General features: G+C 44.4%; 1 pseudogene; it reads right to left on the reverse strand.

Moving 5' to 3' along the window:
• Window positions 1-5648: 5648 nt before the first annotated feature.
• On the reverse strand, window positions 5649-20679 carry LOC112078838 (serine/threonine-protein kinase/endoribonuclease IRE1-like; annotated as a pseudogene).
• Between the last annotated feature and the right edge of the window lie 25 nt (window positions 20680-20704).

A 20704-nucleotide genomic window follows, 5' to 3' on the forward strand; every position in this document is an offset into this window, starting at 1 on the left:
CTATGTTTTTTTTTCTTCTTTCTGACACTGCTTTAAAAAATGGACTAAACTTTTAGGGCCAAATTTGAGCAAAATCAAATTTTTTCAATAATCGTGATTAATCGCAATTAACTAACGCAATTAACTATTTTAATCGTTTGACAAACCTAAAGAATAGACATTTTCAACATCCGTAAATTACATCTTTTAAACTTGAACTTAGAACTGAAAAGAACGTTACTGCAATGTCAGACGGAGAATACTTTTCAACATTTTCTCTCTCATTGGGGTCTGTCTAAAAATTATAGTAAGACAAAAACAGTATGCCATAGCTCTATGCCTATGTTGGTGTGAATGGTGCAGATCTCTTGTAAAGAGAGGCCTTTGCACAGTGCCAAGACGCCAAAAACACGCGTGGAATGAGCACTCAGAATCTCCGGGGGCTGTAAACCCTTGCTAATATAATCCACAATCCAATGGGACAGCTGTTGATGAGAGAGGGGCCCACGTTTGCAAGGGGGCGCCCAGGAAACGAAGAGTAGGTCACCCTTTTGCCATGCTCTAGTTTGTCCAAGTAGAAGCGCAACATGTGTACTGGCCATAAACGATGGAGACGCCCTTCTTCTGTAGAGTAGAACGGTGACCGGTGGAAATCAATTAGCTCCAAGGCGATACAATTGTAATTGCTGCTGACCTTAGCATAAAGGCGGAATCGAGTAACAACGTTACTTGGGGGAACCCCAGGGCAACTGTAGGCATGAATGGTGGACTAAAGTGCATGCAGCTCACTCACTCGCTTTGCAGAGGTAAGGGCAATCAGCAAACTGTCTTAAAAGGAGAGATATTTAATACTCCACGCATTCCAGCTGCTCAAAGGTTGCTGAGAAATTAATTGCATCAAGCACAATAGACAGGTCCAAGACCAGGGCTAAAGGGAAAGGGGGATACCTAGTCAGTTGTACAACTGAATGCATTCAACTGAAATGTGTCTTCTGCATTTAACCCCTCTGAATCAGAGAGRTGCGGGGGGCTGCCATAAATCGACATACACGTCTTCGGCGCCCGGTGAACAGTGGGTTAACTGCCTTGCTCAGGGGCAGAACGGCAGATTCTTCAATTGTCAGCTCGGGGATTCGATCCAGCAACCTTTCGGTTACTGGCCCAAAGCTCTAAGCACTAGGCTACCTGCCGGCTTGGGGATTAGACGTACGCGACATGCTTCCTTCATGAAACACAACTGCAGGGGTTACCCTACTCTAGTTGTCAAAGCCTAGATGACAGCCCGAGAAAGCTGCTAAATGGATCTAAACAGTTAACTGTTTTGGTCACACAACTGCTCGCAAACGAGCCACTTTACAGTGAGCGTGAGGCAAGTCTAGAAGACCGAGGCAAGTCACATTCTCCTCCTCACAAGCCATGCACGGCGCGCCATAGTTTCCTAGAGGGCGGAAAATAGGCTATAGAGACAGTGGTGATATGCTACATGAAGATGAAATTGACAACCATTTCAAAATAGAAACACATGCATTGGCTAAATAGATACATTGCAAACATAAAAAAAATCGAGACAAAGAGAAATTCATTCACACAAGGAACCCACAGACCTGTCAGTGGCAGTGTCCCATATAACAATATCTAACCTGTTCCGAATAAATAACTGGCGGGTTGCGCTAGGACGATATTTGTAAATTGGTGTGAACGGTGTCATTAAACAAGACGTGCTCATATTATTTATTTTATGTACTTGGTAAGAAAAGTGCCTTTAGCCGTGTTAGCTATTTGGCTAATAGCTTCGCTAGCTACTGCCACCTTAGCCGAAGACAACTGCGTGAATATTGTTGTTTCTCCGGTCTTGAGTCTCATATCACCATAGCATCGTGAGGTGTACTAAACGAGAAGCAAACTGGCCAGTAGCTAGTTGGCTTTTCAGCATTGTTGTGACTTAGCCTTCACAGGCGTGACAGCAACACTACCTGAGCAGGTAGGGAACTCCAAGTTATCTAGCCATGTGTATGCCACTATGTGCAGGTAGGACTGCTAGTGTGGCTAGCTTGCTAGTTAGAAGCCTCACAGCTAATGCTAGCTAGGGCTAGCACAGTGTGAATGCCACGGCCATGAATAGTAATGCATTATATAGCTAGCAACTGCCTTATGGCTAAGGTAACTAGCATATTGCTAGTCGGAGTGTGGGCTGTTCACAAACGAGTAAACGTAGGGGTTTTAAACCAAACGAGAGAATGGCTCAGCTAAGAAGCTAGAATCTAGTCATGCTGAGGAGAGCTTTAGTGATGCAGGTCACATCCACAAGGAAGAGAAGCAAGAATGACCAGGCTGTGTTCAGTACGTTTTTACGATCTGGAATGTTCAGTTGAACGGAAACAGCGCTTTACTAAATGACCAGTTAAAAATGGGGAGTGGTGGGTTGTGGAACAATTTCAGCATTGCCACTGCCCGTAAAATAAACTCAGCATAAAAAGAAACGTCCCTTTTTCAGGACCCTGTCTTTCAAAGATAATTCATGAAAATCCAAATAACTTCACAGATCTTCATTATAAAGGGTTTAAAACACCGTTTCCCATGCTTTTTCAATGAACCATAAACAATTAATGAACATGCACCTGTGGACGGTCGTTAAGACTAACAACTTACAGACGGTAGGGAATTAAGGTCACAGTTATGAAAACAGGACACAAAAGAGGCCTTTCTACTGACTCTGAAAAACACCAAAAGAAAGATGCCCAGGGTCCCTGCTCATCTGTGTGAACGTGCCTTAGGCATGCTGCAAGGAGGCATGAGGACTGCAGATGTGGCCAGGGAAATAAATTGCGATGTCTGTTACTGTGAGATGCCTAAGACAGCGCTACAGGGAGACAGGATGGAGAGCTGATCGTCCTCGCAGTGACAGACCACGTGTAACAACACCTGCACAGGATCGGTACATCCGAACATCACACCTGCGCGACAGGTGCAGGATGGCAACAACTGCCCGAGTTACACCAGGAACGCACAATCCCTCCATCAGTGCTCAGACTGGCCGCAATAGGCTGAGAGAGGCTGGACTGAGGGCTTGTAGGCCTGTTGTAAGCAGGTCCTCACCAGACATCACCGGCAACAACGTCGCCTATGGGCACAAACCCACCATCTCTGGACCAGACAGGACTGGCAAAAAGTGCTCTTCACTGACGAGTCGCGGTTTTGTCTCACCTGGGGTGATGGTCGGATTCGCGTTTATCGTCAAAGGAATTAGCGTTACACCGAGGCCAGTACTCTGGAGCGAGATCGATTTGGAGGTGGAGGGTCCGTCATGGTCTGGGGCAGTGTGTCACAGCATCATCGGACTGAGCTTGTTGTTCATTGCAGGCAATCTCAACGCTGTGCGTTACATCCTCCTCCCTCATGTGGTCCCTTCCTGCAGGCTCATCCTGACATGACCCTCCAGCATGACAATGCCACCAGCCATACTGCTCATTCTGTGCGTGATTTCCTGCAAGACAGGAATGTCAGTGTTCTGCCATGGCCAGCGAAGAGCCCGGATCTCAATCCCATGAGCACGTCTGGGACCTGTTGGATCGAGGGTGAGGGCTAGGCAGGGCAGGGCCATTCCCCCAGAAATGTCCAGGAACTTGCAGGTGCCTTGGTAGAAGAGTGGGGTAACACCTCACAGCAAAACTGGCAAATCTGGTGCAGTCCATAAGAGACTGAACTGGCAGTACTTATGCAGCTGGTGCCACACCAGATACTGACTGTTCAGTTATGTAGTCGTTGAATCTTGTTATGTTCATACAAATATTTACACGTTAAGTTTGCTGAAAAAAACGCAGTTGTCAGTGAGAGGACGTTTCTTTTTTTTTGCTGAGTTCACATCACCAATTGCTTCAAGCACACCTTGCTACACTCAACAAACCGGAGCAAACGTACCTCAGTCTGTTCAAGAACATTCAAGAACGTTTAGGGAAAACGTGTCCTTCAGTACAAACCGTTTCACAACGTAGCAAATATTCAAGCAAACTGAACGAACCTCAGTTGGCAGGCGAGTGGCTCCCTTTATAGATCCCACAGTGGATGTGTCATAATACCATAAAACCTAGCGGTCAAACAGGGAAATGGTTTGAAAATTATTTTCCACCATTCATTTTTCCCCATTTTAGAAACACTTAAAACAAGGGCTGTGTTTTGTGTAGGCTTACCCTGGTGTGACGTTTTGATATTCGTGTAAATCTCTTTCAGACAAGGTGACGTTTAAATCATACATTCAGCTCTATTTACGCTCAGATTCAAAAATGATAATTAGCACCAAAGTAGACATCATGCAAGACTACAAATACATGCATGTCTCTCTAGCTGACCCTTTGCTAACAGGTATTGTTTTATTTTAAAACATGACCAAAAACATTTTTTATTTTTGCCAATTTATGCATTACTACATTTTGCTAACATTAGATAGTTAATCACAGAGATTCTTACCTTTGCCTGGATTCAGCAGTTCTCGTCCAGATAGTAGATAGATAGTATTTGTAGTTCTGTAGGATAGCCCATTAGCAGCTAATTAGCATATTCATTTTTCGGGTGGGGGTACCAGCGAATATATAATAAGTCACCTTGTCCGAGAGAGATTTACACAGTTATCAAAACGTTACGTCAGGTAAGTTTACCACAACAGTCTAAAATCCTCTATGGGAAAAATGAATGGTTTAAAAACGATTTGAACCATTTCCCTGTTTGACCGCTAGGTTTTAATGACTCATATTGTGGTACTCTTTGGAGGAGAAGCCCATAATTCACCACTTCACCTGTGTCTCCAACAGATGTGTGATTGGTTAAAGTTGAAACGAATATTTGAAATATAACCATTTCAAGACAACGAAGCTGTTAAATGTTTAGTTGATTATAAAACACAAAGGGAATGAGGCCAATGCACGGTTCCAAATAAAATGGCTCAAGCCTATTAGCTATTGAACATTTAAAAATACTAAGTAGCTACATACATCCTTTTAATAAAAATTAAGTTTAATCTGTAGTCTCCAAGAAAAACAAATATTGGGTTTACAATGAGCGGTGCGAAGATGAACCAGACGTTGGCGGCGATGTTGTCCTCTCTGGAAAAAATATACTCCAGTTTTAGATTGCAAAGATAAGACTTCAATATAGTTTTTTTTTATTTTTTCAGCAGATACACTTTACACCAAACAGAAATAAAGGGCTAAGAATGTGTCCTTCCTTTGTTGGAGACACTCTCGACAAGCGTAGCCTATAATTGATATAGTTCTCCTCACTCTTTAATTGTTCCATGCCAACATAAATATGTGTATCTTTAAATACGCCGCACGTCGTTAATGCTTAAGAAGACTCGGTGTGATAACAGACTACTCTTTTCAGCTGGTAGATTTCTGCTGCTGTACTAGATAGGTGGTGTCTAATGCTAGCACCCTCAGTCACTCCATTGAAAACCATGGACCCGAACTACGTCAGATCAGAGGAACGACGTCATGAGGGGGCTTGTTTTTATCCGTAAGTTTCGTTTAGGAGAAAAGGAGAGTTATGAGGGCCAACAAGGCAGCCAATGGCAACTTGGCATCGACCCCCTCAGGCTTGCAGTGGAAGTCCGTTACATAACAGGCAATAATGAATGTATTGTGTTTGCTTAGTCCCAAGAATAACTGACAAAAATGTAAAGTTCAAAGGCACAAATATAACGCTGATTTATTTGGCTTTTTCACTTAAACAGCTGCATATTCGTTGACAATGCAAAATTAGAAAATTGTGAAACAGTGTGTAGTATGGACAGTACATAAAAACACCGTACAAAATAAATAACATATTAAACTATTACAGTTAAATACCTATTAATCTGTTATACAATGGATATGATTGAATAAAACATGTTGCATTGGATCATCATTAAGGAATATGGGATGAGAGAATATATATATAATTCCTCCATTAAAGAATGGTCAAAAAAACTAAAGCCCATAACCCAGAATGTAAGGTGAATACTTTCTGTAATCATCCTATCATGACTTGTAGCCGAACAAGTTTTAGTTATGCCTAGTGTGTCAAGAGATCAAGCAAACAAGACTTTGGCTGACGCCCTGCAATAAAAAAAAAAACTATATTTCTTTGTGCCCGATGTACAGCACAACGCTAACAGAGATAAGATAAAAGTAGAATAGAAACACATGCTTTTACCAGTGTYCAATTCAAACACCCTTTGGAATATCTCTCCTTGACTGCACAGGAAGACAGGCACTGAAATAGTACTGAGTGAAGAGAGACAAGCAGCATCTGCAGCAGCAAGTAAAACTATTTCAGAGACATCTACCCTTACAGAGCTCACATACATAGCACAGTGTTATTTAAAAAAGGCATAATGGCCACATCATATGATTATCATTGATCAAGTCATTATCAAGTAGTCACATATACAAAAATATACACCTCTTTACAGTGAAAAGGCTCACTGAGGGAACGTTGTACAGTAAAACTACCATTGTTGACTTAAATCTTCCAACATAAACAGAAGAATTCCTCCCTTGCATTGCCAAGTATTTTGTGCCCAACAATACATGACATGAGGCAGGACTCCATTGCAAATAAAACAGGTTCTCTCTGCCCACACTAGTTCATTTCCACCCTGGCTTCTTGATGCATCGGGGGACCTTGGTCCGGTTCCATTCTGAGCCATTTTGTCTCAGTAGAGTAGGAAAGGCACTTGGTTTGGGCTGCTGCTGCCCCGTCGGCAGGTCCCAGGCAATGCAGGCCTGGTCCTCACCAGTACAGGAAAGAGCCACAGGGCCCCAGTATGTGTCCACWCWTAAGGCAATCAATCAAATGTATTTATAAAACGCCCTTTKTACATCCGCAGGTGTCAGAGTGCTATACAGAAACCCAGCCTAAAACCCCAAGGCAMCGCTCCTCTGTGCCGTACCCATCACCTGGCTTTCAGGCAGGCTCCGTGTCCAGTGTGGCTCCGTGTTCAGTGTGGCACCGTGTTCAGTGTGGCACGGTGGTTCAGGTGGCACGGGATTTGTAGGGGAGATTTCTGAGGGTGTGGAGGGTTCTGAGGGCTGGGTGGGCAACTGTCTGTGGGGGCAGGTCTGGTAGTGTGGATGAGGGTGATGTAGGCAGTACTGGTTGGACTGGTAATGATGTGAATGATACTGGCTCTACTGGTAATGTGGTTGTGTTTGATAGTGACTATATGGGTGTAGAGTCTGATACGGTCACTGACTGTATGGGGTCTGTGGATGGATATGTGCTTGACACCATCACAGGCTGTGAGGGTACTGTGTTTGACGGTGTGGGTTCCTCCGGCTGCGACGTGTGTGTCTGCAGCAGCTCTGTGGCTTGGGCCCGGGTTGGGTGTAGGGAGTCCGTATCCAGGCGAGCTGCTCTGAGCTGGAGTAGTAGGGAAGGAAGTGCCTCCTGTGCACAGTGTGCATGGCCAGGTAGGTGTGGCACGGGAGGTGAAGTAGGTGACAGTCATCAGCGATGGGAACCCAGAGTCTCCTGGACCTCTGCTGGTAACTCCCTGTAATGGTGCTTCTATAGGAGGGACAAAAGAAGAAGGATTCATATAAAACTGACATCTAAATCAGGTTGCATAGAGAAGGGTCTGCATACATTGTTACACCAAATCACAATTCACCAACTAAAAGTACAGCTTTCATGGTTGTTAAAAAACGTTAATAGATTGCTTTTTATAAATGTTGTGCTACATTTAACTGCCGAAAATGCTGTGGTGAAGTCACTTCCTTAGTAGGTGATGTCAGAGGTCAGCATGTGGGAGAAGTCGAGATCAGGGACGATCGATGAGTTTCCCACTAGTAATTACAAGTTGTAGGTGCGTTCAAGTGGATTTTTCCCAGTCTACCGACTGGTAAATACCGCCTTCCCACTTGGTTATGAACGCAGCATTAGTCCACAAGCTCAAAATATCTGCAAACTAACACATTAACAGATATTAATGCTGATTTAATTTGGCATTTTCACTCCAACAATGGCAGACATGTTGGCAAAAGGAGACAACTGCAAAACTGCAAATGGAATATCATAAAACAAACTATTCTTGCATTCAGGATGGCATGTCAGAAATTAAATCTTAACAGTAAAAGGCATCGTCAGACGAGACTGCAAAAGATTTACTATTCACTTTGCAAAAACCCTCTTCACTTAACTTTAAACAGCTTGCATTAGACACAATACTGTACATTCTTGGGTTTTGATGTACAATGAACAGTACAAAATAAACCTGAAGTAAATGCATTCCACTTAAAAAATAAATATTAACAAACTATAACAGTTAATTCATGTAATAAATGAAGACCTATTTAACTGCCAATCATTATACAGACAATACGATTGAATAAAACATGTTGCATTGGATCATCCTTCATCAAAGCTAGGATGAGAGAAAACACATCATTCCTCTGACAGCAAAAACCAGAATGTGAAGTGAATGCTTTCTGTAATCATCCTATCATGACTTGTAGCTGAACCAGTTTTAGTAAAGGCCTAGTGTGTCAGATCAAGCAAACAAGACTTGGGTGATGTCCTGCAATAAAAACACAATCAGATCACATATTGCCTTGTGCCTTATGTACAGCACAACGCTATCAGAGATAAAAGTAAAAAGATAAACACATTATGCTTTTACCAGTGTTTAGTTCAAACACCCTTTGGATTATCTGTCCTCGCCTGCACAGGACGACAGGCACTGAATAGTAGTGATTCAAGACAGAAAAGCCGTCACTAGCAGCATCTGCAGCAGCAAGCAAAACTATTCCGAGACGTCTACCCTCACAGAGCTCACATACATAACACAGTGTTATTTAAAAAGGCACAATGGCCACATCCCATGATTTTCAACGATAGTCATTATCAAGTCGTCACCTATACAAAAATATACACTTCTTTACAGTGTATAGGCTCATTAAGAGAAATAACAAGATTCCACAGTAAACTACCATTGTCGACTTGTCTTTCAACATCAACAGAAAGAATTCCTCCCTTGCTTTGCCAAGTATTTTGTGCCCAACAATACCTCACAATACTTGACATAGCAGGGACTCCATTGCAAATAAAAACAGACTCTGTACTACACAGTACGGCCCCACTAGTTCATTTCCACCTGGCTTCTTGATGCGTCGAGGGACCTTGACGGTTCCATTCGGAGCCATTTTGTCTCAGTCGAGCAGGAAAGGCACTTGGTTTGGGCTGTGCTCCCCCTGTCGGCAGCTCCCAGGCACTGCAGGCCTGGTCCTCACCAGCACAGGACAGAGCAACAGAACACCAGTATGTGTCCACTCGTAAGGCAATGCTCCTCTGTGCAGCACTCATCCACCACCCCTCGTTGGCTCTCAGGCAGGGCTGTGTCCGGTGTGGCTGGATGTGGCACTGGCAGTATGTGTGGCTCAGGTGGGACGGGATCTGTAAGGGCGGTTTCTGACTGTGTGGGGTTCTGAGGGCAACACTGTCTGTGGAGGCAGGTCTGCAGTGTGGATGAGGGTGATGAAGGCAGTACTGGTTGGACTGGTAATGATGTGGATGATACTGGCTCTACTGGTAATGTGGTTGGCACTGACTGTGGGGGTGTTGTGTTTGACAGTGACTGTATGGGTGTGGAGTCTGATACAGTCACTGACTGTATGGGTGCTGTGGATGGAATTGTGTTTGACACCTTCTCAGGCTGTGAGGGTACTGTGTTTGACGGTGTGGGTTCCTCCGGCTGCGACGTGTGTGTCTGCAGCAGCTCTGTGGCCTTGGGCCCGGGGTGTGTGTAGGGAGTCCGTATCCAGGCGAGCTGCTCTGAGCTGGAGTAGTAGGGAAGGAATGACCTCTCGTGGGCACAGGTGCGCATGGCCAGGTAGGTGTGGCGCAGCAGGTGGGGGAAGCGGGAAGTGAAGTAGGAGACAAAGTCATCAGGGATGGAGCCCAGAGTCTCCTGGACCTCTGCTGGTAACTCCCTGTAATGGTGCTTCTATAGGAGGGACAAAATAAGGATTCATATAAACTGACATTAATCAGGTAAACACACATAATTTAGCTGAAAAGACACCCATACCTTGTTTCTCATGGCACGGAGAAGATCTCTGACAGACCCTCCTTTATACGACCGGAATTTGCGTAGGTCTGCCAAGAGAAAATACATGCAATGAGTAATCCACACAGTACATTCTAATAATTTATCCTAAAATGTATAATTTATCCTAAAAGTCTCATAATACAGCAAGATTGAAATACCTCACAATGTCCTGGTTTAAAGTTAGATATCCTATAAATATAGTCTACCTGTCAGGAAATCTTCAGCCGACTAGTTCTCCACAAGGCATGAAAACATAACAAGCTAAATAGATAAATGACTATTATGCAAATTAAAAACTCATGAATGCAACAGTCACAGCGAACCTTCTCTTACCATTTCTTTCACATACAGTAGCATATTAAGATTAGAACAACCATATGAAACAGCCCTATAAAGATGAACACTCAACAGGAAGCAAAGCAGCCTTTCAGGTTGAGAAGAGCTCAGCTAAATGCTGCAGTCTGGATTGACAGGAAATGCAAACCACATCCACCGTCACTGCATTTTAGAATCAGTGACTACACTCACATCTCTTCTGCACTTGAGAAACATTAACCCTAACTGGGCAACTAATAAATCATGTTTTCAGTACAAAACTGTAGTAGGTCATATKATTTCTTAACTCATGAAATATATACCCTTTAATTTATTAAAGGCACTAGCATAGTAGTAGGGTTAAAACTGAACTCGGACCAGTCTCTTTACCAGTCTACACTCATGATGTGGACAAAGTCTTGTAAAACAGGTATGTGGTTGTAGCTACAACTGATCTCAGGCCAGTCTCTTACCGGTCTGTAGAGGCACTGTGATGTGCTCCCTCCAGTCCAGCTTCACCACGGCCCGCCCCCCTCGCTCCAACTCTTACGATTGGTCCGTCCAGCGGCTCCTTCTCTATCCTGTCACTCAAATCCTACAGGGGAAACAAGATGAAATATGGGTTTTTATTTAAACAAAGAAAATGTCGTTTATGGAAAATGTTCCGTCACAGTGCATCTCGTGCTATACTGATTTATGTGGAACAGTTTTAATAGAAAAGTATTGATTTGATTGTGACCTGGAAGAACTGCAGTGTTCTCCAGGCTCCAGAAGAAGGGGTTTTGAGCACGCTCTCAGCAGAAGTCTCCTCTGGGGCTCCATGCTCAGCATCTGTTCTATCAGGTCTGCGGCCACGAGTCCTCTGGGAAAGACACGACCAACACTCAGTCACTATGGGGGGGTGTTGTGGCAGAATTGGGGTGAGCTATTGTCACTTTCAAGGGTTATGTTATTGTTCTGTGTTGGACTGTATGATGTATGCATTTCAATACTCCTGTTATTCTGCACCCTAAAACAAGCCATGTGTTCTGGAACTGTTGCTTGTAATAAATAACTTGTAACAATATGATGTATTATTACCTTCCACTGTAAAAGGACATGTATCCATTTACTCTTGGAGCTCCTTCCCTGACTGCGATCAGAGAGGGATCTACCTAGCAGCTTCTCGTCTGCATTAAAGATTCACTATTATAATTATGCTCTGCGCTAATCTTTGGATCAATTTTCCACAACAGGGTCTCTGATGTGAAACAACTGATTGTCAATGTTTGGGTTTGCATTAAACAAAATTGCAATAACATCAGGACCCCGTCTGTCTATTATAATCTTAATACTGCCTTTACCAAAACTGTCCAATGTAAACTTATTGCCTCTTCTTTGTACTTTCAAAGGCTGAACTGATGCTCACCAGCAAGAAATACTGTTTCTTAGACAGTCAACATCCTGGTTTAAATCAAATTACTTCAAAACCAATCCTACACCAACTTCCCCTCACCGTCTTCCTGTGGGTCTGAGACAAGGATGAGTCCTCACCATGTTGTCAGGCTGTAGCTTGTGCCAGGCTGTAGGCTCCCAGCAGTATGTTGGCTTGCCTCTGCAGGGACTTGCAAGGGATGACATCCCCAGGACACCACATAGTAGAACACACAGCCTGCAGAGAATATGTCCACCGTGCACGTCTACAGAGGAAGAGAGAGAGGTTAGGAGTTCAATAATGGCGTTCTGTGATGGTTAGCAATCAATGTCTTTGATAAAGTCAAATAAGTATATGACAGTGAACTGCATTCACACCAATTAATAGATTATTTCAGACAGCGACAGTCACACAGGCTTTTGTTTCATGACAGCTGTCATCTGTAAAATCAGACCAGTCCGTCTCCAGTAGAGAGAGGGACCACTCACAGGGTTGTCCTTGCAGTCCTCACTGAGGACCTCTGGGCGATCCACCCCTCGGTGCCGGCACCCCGGACCTCCTGCTGAAGCTGTGTCGGCCCACGCCAGCTTCTTACACAGGCCAAAGTCGAGATCATGGCCGCGCGCCGACCGTGGGCGTTGGGCATGGACACCAGGATGTTGTGGGGCTTCAGGTCTCTGTGCCTGGGGACGGGAAGAGTGGAGAAGATCAGATCAGGCTGGAAGAATAACCTGTAACCTAGAGAATCTTAGATGTTTACTGTACCTAGTCCAGCTGCAGTAAGTCTTGTGAATCTTATTGAAAATATTACTTGTATGGTAAGAACCTTTCTGTTCTTCATTGACGAACCTTATATTAAAACCTAGTGGGAGGTGCACATCTTGTGATTATTACCTATATTGAGGGAGTGCAGGTGTGCCAGTCCTGACATGGTCTGCTGCAGCAGCATCACAGGCTCCAGTCCATGCCGATCAAAATCCTGTCTCTCYACATACTGAAAGAGGAAACACAAAGAGTCCGCATCCAGTGAGTGAGTAAAAGTAACAAGAAGCAAGTTTAAGAGGATTCATTAATTAATAAATGAGAGCGTAAGCTGAAAGGTCAGGAAGAGAGAGGGTGTTGTAGGGCTTAAGACAACTTTGGAGGGCCAGAAACATTTGGCTTGTGGGCCGCATTTGGCTCGTGGGCCGGGTGTTGCAGACCCCTTGGTTTGGTGGTCAGTGAGGCTGCAGTACCTCTTGCAGTGAGGCGGCACACAGCTCTATGGCGATGTACTGGAACTGGCGGTCCCTCTCTGTGCAGAAGTAACGGATGACGTTGGGGTGCTCGTCCGACTCGCGCAGCAGGTCCACCTCACGGTCAGCAAAGCTGAAGCATTCTGGGAGGATCCTCTTGACTGCCACGGCACGGTTGTCAAACTGACCCCTGGTGGACAGAGCAAGGGAAGGTTAGTAGAACATTCCTAAACAGACACTTTACAAAGAAAGGTTGAGTTCTTGTCTGTATGTTTGTAAAAACTGAACATTTATCAAAATAAATGAAAAACGAAGGTTGTGTCCCAATTCTCTACCCACTTGCACAGAAATAATGGGGATGYGGCCAAAGACTCTCAAGAGTCTATATGACGAGTAGAGATGATTGAACGACTGAGCAGCCTCAAAAAGACACTTGACTTTCATTTCACTTTGTTACAAAAYGTAGATACATTAGCCTGGGTTGAGACTTACTTATACACAATGGTTCCCTCTGCACCGTGTCCCAAAACATTTTTGGGCCGGAATGTTATCTTTCCAACTCTGACCATGTTGGAGTCCTCATCTGATGAACCACAAAAAAAAGCACATCAGATATTGGAATCAGAAAAGTATCTTACTCTCATTTTCAAAACAATTGCCAGGCATCAAGAAACAGAGCAGTGCTAGACCTGTTGTAAGTGAGTGTGTACAGTATGTGTGAGTAATTGTGTGCATCAATGCATGTTGTCTTTATCAATGTGTGTATCCACTTGTGTCCCACATACCTCCGTCCTCGGCTCATTGGCAGAGCTGCCAGCTCAGGCACAGACAGGTTGGAGTGTTGGATGCATGGGGGGTGATGTTGGGCTGCTGGTGTCTGAGTCAGCGTCCGGGGCCAGCAGGGCAGGTCAGTCCCCGGGGAGAGAACGGCTGTCTCCTCAGGAGATCCAGCCGCTCATCCAACTGCCTCTGGAACTGTTCATGCTGCAGCTGCTGCTGTTTGTGAACACTCTGGGAAGTACATATATAAGTGAGCTATAGTGTTCATGTCAGGTTTGTGTTATATCCATAACTCAGCATTTCAACTAAACTGTGGCTTACTTCCTACATTTAACACAGAGCCTACCATCATACTGGAACTAAACTGTGGCTTACTTCCTACATTTAACACAGGGCCCCATCATACTGGAACTAAACTGTGGCTTCCTACATTTAACACAGAGCCTACCATCATACAGGAACTAAACTGTGGCTTCCTACATTTAACACAGAGCCTACCATCATACAGGAACTAAACTGTGGCTTTACTTCCTACATTTAACACAGAGCCTACCATCATACAGGAACTAAACTTGGCTTTACTTCCTACATTTAACACAGAGCCTACCATCATACAGGAACTAAACGTGGGCTTTACTTCATACATTTTCGTCACTCATGTTCAGCTTGTTGACTGACAATCTGTACAGCCAGGTAGTAACAGCCACAGCCATACACCAGTCAACACTAGGTGTCAGTGCTCCCTTACCTTGGGTAGATGATGATGAAGGCTACCCAGCCAGTCAGGAGGAAGGTGCTGAAAATGATGGTGGCCATGTCTTTAAGCATGGAGTCCACAGGGCCTCCACCCTCACCGGTGTGGTCTGCCCACGGCTCCTGGATGAGGTGACGCCGGGGGCTGGGGCCCACAGTGGGGCCTTCTCCCATGTCACTCTCATTCACCTTCTTCTAGGGAGGACGAGGGAGAAGATATTTTTTATACCCAACAAAATCAAAGGAGAGGTCAGTTGGCATGCTGAGGACTGAAACACACACCTCCTCTAGGGTCTTCTCTGTGGTGGTGGGGATGACATTGCCCTGCTGGCGTGGGATACTGTCAGGGAACTTCTCCAGGATCTTGTTATGGGCATCAGGAGGCGTCTCATGATGACCTGGGAGAGAAACGCATCCAACCAGCATCAGCATCATCACTATGATGACATTACAGTGTGTGTAATAACATCTATATAACATCAAACACATTCTTAAATCCTTGAATCATCATCATGCTGATATCACTCTCAAAACCAACGTTCATCCTTATTCTACTGCCACAACTGCATGACTTGGACAATGCTTGTGTTCCACATCTGAGAACTGACTGAGCATCCAGTAGAGGGCACTATAATAACACAAGGTAGACACTGGGGGGGGGGGGGGGGGGCGGGTAGACATGGATGCATGAGAGGTGTTTTCTACCTATGAGGAGCAGGTGGTTCCTCATGAAGTTGATGTGGTTGCGTTCCCTCAGGCCAGTGAATTTGACGCTGGTCCTGGGGTGATCACACACTCCTCCTCCATTGTTACCTCCTGCTGTTAGGACCCTCCAGCATGGGGAAGGTGCTGCCGCGGGGCTACAGGAGACACACAAACCACTAGATTATTATGGATCCTTTATTTAACTAGGGAAGTCACCTAGTCATTAACATCCTTTTCAAGTACTAAGTAGTTCATGTTAATATACACTACCTGGCACAAAATATGTGGACACCTGCTCATCGAACATCTCATTCCAAAATGATGGGCATTAATATGGAGTTGGTCCCCCTTTGCGGCTCCATTCTTCTAGGAAGGCTTTCCACTAGGTGTCGGAACATTGCTGCAGGGACTTGTTTCCATTCAGCCAAAAGAGCATTATGCACTGATGTTGGGCGATTAGGCACTGATGCTCACAGTCTGCGTTCCAATTCATCCTAAAGGTGTTCGATGGGGTGAGGTCAGGGCTTTGTGCAGCCCAGTTAAGTGTTTTCCACACTGATTCAACAAATCATTTCTGTATGGACCTCTTTGTGCACAGGGACATTGTCATGCTGAAACAGGAAAGGCCTTCCCCCAAATTATTGCCACAAAGTTGGAAGCACAGAATCGTTTAGATTGTCATTGTATTATGTAGCGTTAAGATTGACCTTCACTGGAACTAAGGGAACCTAGAAAAACAGCCCCAAACAATTATTCCTCCACCAAATGTTACAGTTGGCACTATGCAGTCGGGCAGGTAGCGTCTCCTGGCATCCACCAAACCCAGATTCATCTGTTGTACTGCCAGATGGTGAAGCGTGATTCATCTCTCCAAAAATGGGTTTCCACTGCTCCAGAGTCCAATGACGAAGAGATTTCCACCACTCCAGCTGACACCTGGCATTGCGCATGGTGACTTTAGGCTTGTGTGCAGCTGCTCGGCCATTTCATGGAGCTCCTGACGAACAGTTTCTGTGCTGTATGTTTCCAGAGGCAGTTTGGAACTCGGTAGGAGCGTTGCAACCGAGGACAAGCGATTTTATGCGCTACACGCTTCAGCACTCAAATAGCCCGAATCCACTCATTTGAAGGGGTGGCCACATACTTAGTGTAGTTTAATGTTGTTAAATGTTGATATAATGAATACATCCTTTACTACTTGGAAGGAAACTGAAATAATGGGGATGCAAGATCAAATGGATTACGTCAAATTAATCTCAACATCTTATTGTAAATAGATAGAAATAAGGGTCTTGCTGATACTATCCATTGTTCCTCTGTGCTGCAGGACCAGGCCTGAGGGGATTGTGACCTGGGTTGTGGTCAGGTAACAACCAAACCAACACTAGTGCAGGTCCCTGTGACTCTTAACTCACATCTTTGATCTTGGGCTAAGAGATCAGCTCCAGAAGCTTCCAGTTGTTTTGTGATGTTCTAGATTCTAGACGGAATGTCACATTTGTTCTAACACAGAAGAGCCTAGTGCCACTCACCACGACCGTGACCCCATCATGCACCAGGGAGGGCGATGCGTACAGGCTGGTGGAGTACTTGCCTACGTAGAGTGTGGCCCTGTGAAAACAGAACAGGATAGTCTTAATGTTAGCTTTAAACAAGGAAGAGAAGCCTAATAGTATACCTCAACCAGGACATTTAGAATAGGGAGATTCTCTATTATAYTGTAGACAGCTTTGACTTGAGTCAGAAAACTGCACTATTGGTTACAAACAGACAATTTCACACACACACTACAAGATCACCCACTGAAACTCTTATTTCTCCTTTCTTCTGAAAGCTGGTGTAAATAGAAGTACAGAACTGTATTGTGAAACCACGACTGAAAGAGTCCATCTGTGTTGGTTAGATGTATCACTTTATGAACAAATGATGCACATCTCTACAAGTCCTGACTACACCACCACTGGCTCGTGCAATCATCAAACATAGATATAAAGAGATCTTCAATACASCCCATCAATGATTCAGAGCCCTGGAATGCATGTCAAAGCTCTAACACGACAGGTAGAGATGGGGCCAACCCCTGTTCTCAGGATGGGGAGATCAACCGKAACACGTGCTGCTTGCAAAATCAACTTACTCAACCCATCTTAAATTACTTGTGAGACTTCAAGAGTTTAGCTAAAGCATTTTCAAAGGGGCCCCTGTTAACAAAAGAAATGTCTYGAAGGAAAACAGAGATTCGGAGTAAATTATTTAATTAATCATAAAAGAGAGAAGGAAGTGGCTAAATAAGCGTGATAAATTAATTCAACAGAAGTCAAAGGAGAATGGTCTCGGCAGAAATGCTGTGGCAAATGCTAAAGGGGAGAAGCTCTGCTTGGAGTCTTGCTGAGCATAGACTGGAGCTGATAGAAACCAATCAACATCGTTTATAGAAAAGGGTGGGGCTTCTATTCCTAACCCATGAGGACAGAATCCTCAACCCAGATATGCAAATATATACAGTACCAGTCAAAAGTTTGAAAACACCTGCTCATTCAAGGGGTTTTCTATATTTGTTGCTATTTTCTACATTGCAGAATATATGTGTTTGCACATTCAATGCCCATGRTTATGGGAAGATTTGCATGAAAGTTCAAGCTAAAACAGTAGTGAGCTCTACACTTTAAAATACCCACCCCTGGAGGGATTTACTCTAGAAAAACAATGACATGAGGGTAAAATGGAGACTCTTCCCTGTCCAAAAGTGACAATGAAAAAGTTTCATCCAATTGTCTGTGTTTTTCTATGAAAGCATAAGCCACCTACAAAGTCATATTTTAAGTCAGGGTTTTGCGGCCTCCATAGCTGAGTAACTAAAGGGAAGCCACTGTCGATCACACAGTCTACTTACATGAGCTTGTTCTTGGGCTTCTTCTCCTTGGGGAAGGGATACTTCCACTGCGTGATGCGGCCCACCTCGCCTGACATGAAGGTGAGGTAGCGCAGCGTTTCCACAGCGACGTTGGTGAGCGGCACCTTGCGCAGGCCCTCACGCTGCCATATGTACATGGCCACCACGGGGGAGTTGTAATTCTGGATCCACTGGACGTCACCCGACTCACTGTCCACTGTCACCCACCAAGCCCGTCACCATTGGAGACAAAGTGGGCCATCTCTAAAGGGGAGGGGAGAGGGGGGTTACGTAAACTGGTGTGATGTATTGCATCATTGCAACTATGTGAAAGATGACGTGAGGTGGATAATACACATATAGAAAAGAAGGTAGAGAGGGAAAGAGAAACGTGAGGAGAGAGAGGATATTTAATATTAGTTTCCTTGATATTGGATGATGTTCAATAGTAATATGTTGTGAGATAATGACAGTAGAAAATCATCTCCCTGGATCTATGTAGCATGAGATATGCTTTCAACCAGAGAGCAGGGCCGGGACGATATCAGTAACACAATACACGTTAGTATCATGGCAAGAAAACAAAAACATGAAGCGGATTTAACTTCTTTAGAGAAACAGCCCTGATGTTGGAAACAAAAATCATTGTTGTCATCCAGAATCAGAGGTATTTATTTTCCAAGCTGTAGCACACAATACGTTACATCCTGCAGGTTCTTACAGGACCAAAGAGTTACATCTGCTTACTGTTTTCATTTTTGCCATGGAAAATATGTTGTGATACTGCATCATCACAGCCCTACCAGACAGCATATCGCAACAACTCAGTCTCTCACATACATAGCCTACATTCACTGTCGCTATGGAGAGATATAAAAGCATGTCTTACTGTATTTGGGGTCGTCGTCAGGCACCGTGGAGGCGTAGTCGAAGTAGGTGGCATTCCAGCGGAGCTCTCTACTCTGTGTCGTACATGGTGATAGTGTACTCTGGGGAAGGGACAACATCATATACTGTAGCCTAGAACATGTAGGATATGCCAGAGTAGTGAAACTAAACTCAGCAGGACTCAACCATGGTGTATTGTGTTTTGGGAAGAAAATGGTGAGAGCGCTCATTACAACTATACAGCCATGCTAGCTATGGTGACAACAGTGGGCAACTTAGAAAAACACAGGATAACATGACAGAAGTCCAAATTTATGTTCCCCTGACAGAGGTATCCCACGTCTCAAAGCATTTATAGGCTACTTCTTGGACTGCTGCCCTGGCATCCTGACCTTACAACACCATAAATATCTACAACAAGCACACACAAGTCATCTAAAGTGACATCAAAATTAAGGGGATGCCATAGGACACAGGGTATGACAGATCACCGCAGTAATAACTGTGAGTACAAATGGGCATGGAAGTAGCGTAGCATTTCCAAGGCAGGAAAGTTGCCCCTAATTCGCTGATCTTGGGTCAGATTCACATTTTCCCCTCTAATGGTTAAGGTTAGGATTGGGGGAGGGGAGCTGATCCAAGGTCTGTAAAGGGGATGTGAATGAGGATGTGGAAAATTAAACCCAGTACAACAAGATCCTGGTTAAAATGTCAGAGGGAGAGAAATTTCACTTGCTTTGGCAATGTAAACATATGTTTCCCATGCCAAAAAAGCCCCTTAAATTGAAAAGAGGCTTTGCGTCGACGCCAGACTTTTACATAAGTGCCATTAGCAGAGAGGGTTGAGGCGTCTGCATTCTTCCCAGCTGAAACAGTTCGGAAGAGTTTGTGCATATATTATGATGACATTTAGTGATGTTTTTGTTTGTTTTGGACTTCAGTGAGGGTTTTTGAGTGTTCGGGCACACACATTTCTGTCTGGACGCAAGACGAAGTCGGTAGCCGAAGTCTTCGCCCCTTCCTCTGAGATTGGTCAACAGTAGGGATTCTTCAATAAAGTCTGTTGTCATTCGACGAGAGACGACTCATTTTCATGCACATTGTTTCATTGAGAAATAATGCACCAAACATCTTAGTTAGATTCAAAATTGCGCAACAAAGATCTCCTCGGGGAAAAAAAACTTTAAAATGAATGACAGATTCCTTGAGTTAGATTAATTCTGACTATTTTGAGGAAGTGTATACTGACTACGGTGTCTCAAAATGGACAAATAGCACTACAGCTGCGTTTTTCTCGTTTTTCAAGCGAATGTCTTTTAATTAAGGGAGTATGTGAGCACACACGTTCGGTTCGCTTAGCTGACTTCGGCTAGCTGCCAGCTGAACTGAAGCATGCTGACGCCTTTAGACAGTACAAACAAATTAGCTGGGATAGGCTGGAGAGAAGATACCTATGGAGATTAAGTAAGTAGATTTGGGGCTGTGGGGGAAGGATAGGTAGGGCTGACCAGGTGAAGCCAGGAAGAGGCAGGGATGTAGAGGGGACAGGGGTTGGGGGCAAACGGGTCTATCCATAGAAACGAATAGACAGAACACATCTCTATGAGCCTGGGCCTAACTGAACCTCATAGGTATTGCCCAGTGGCTTAAGGGAGAGAAGT

The sequence above is a fragment of the Salvelinus sp. IW2-2015 genome, unplaced genomic scaffold (assembly GCF_002910315.2).
Source record: "Salvelinus sp. IW2-2015 unplaced genomic scaffold, ASM291031v2 Un_scaffold6369, whole genome shotgun sequence".
Lineage (NCBI taxonomy): Eukaryota > Metazoa > Chordata > Actinopteri > Salmoniformes > Salmonidae > Salvelinus > Salvelinus sp. IW2-2015.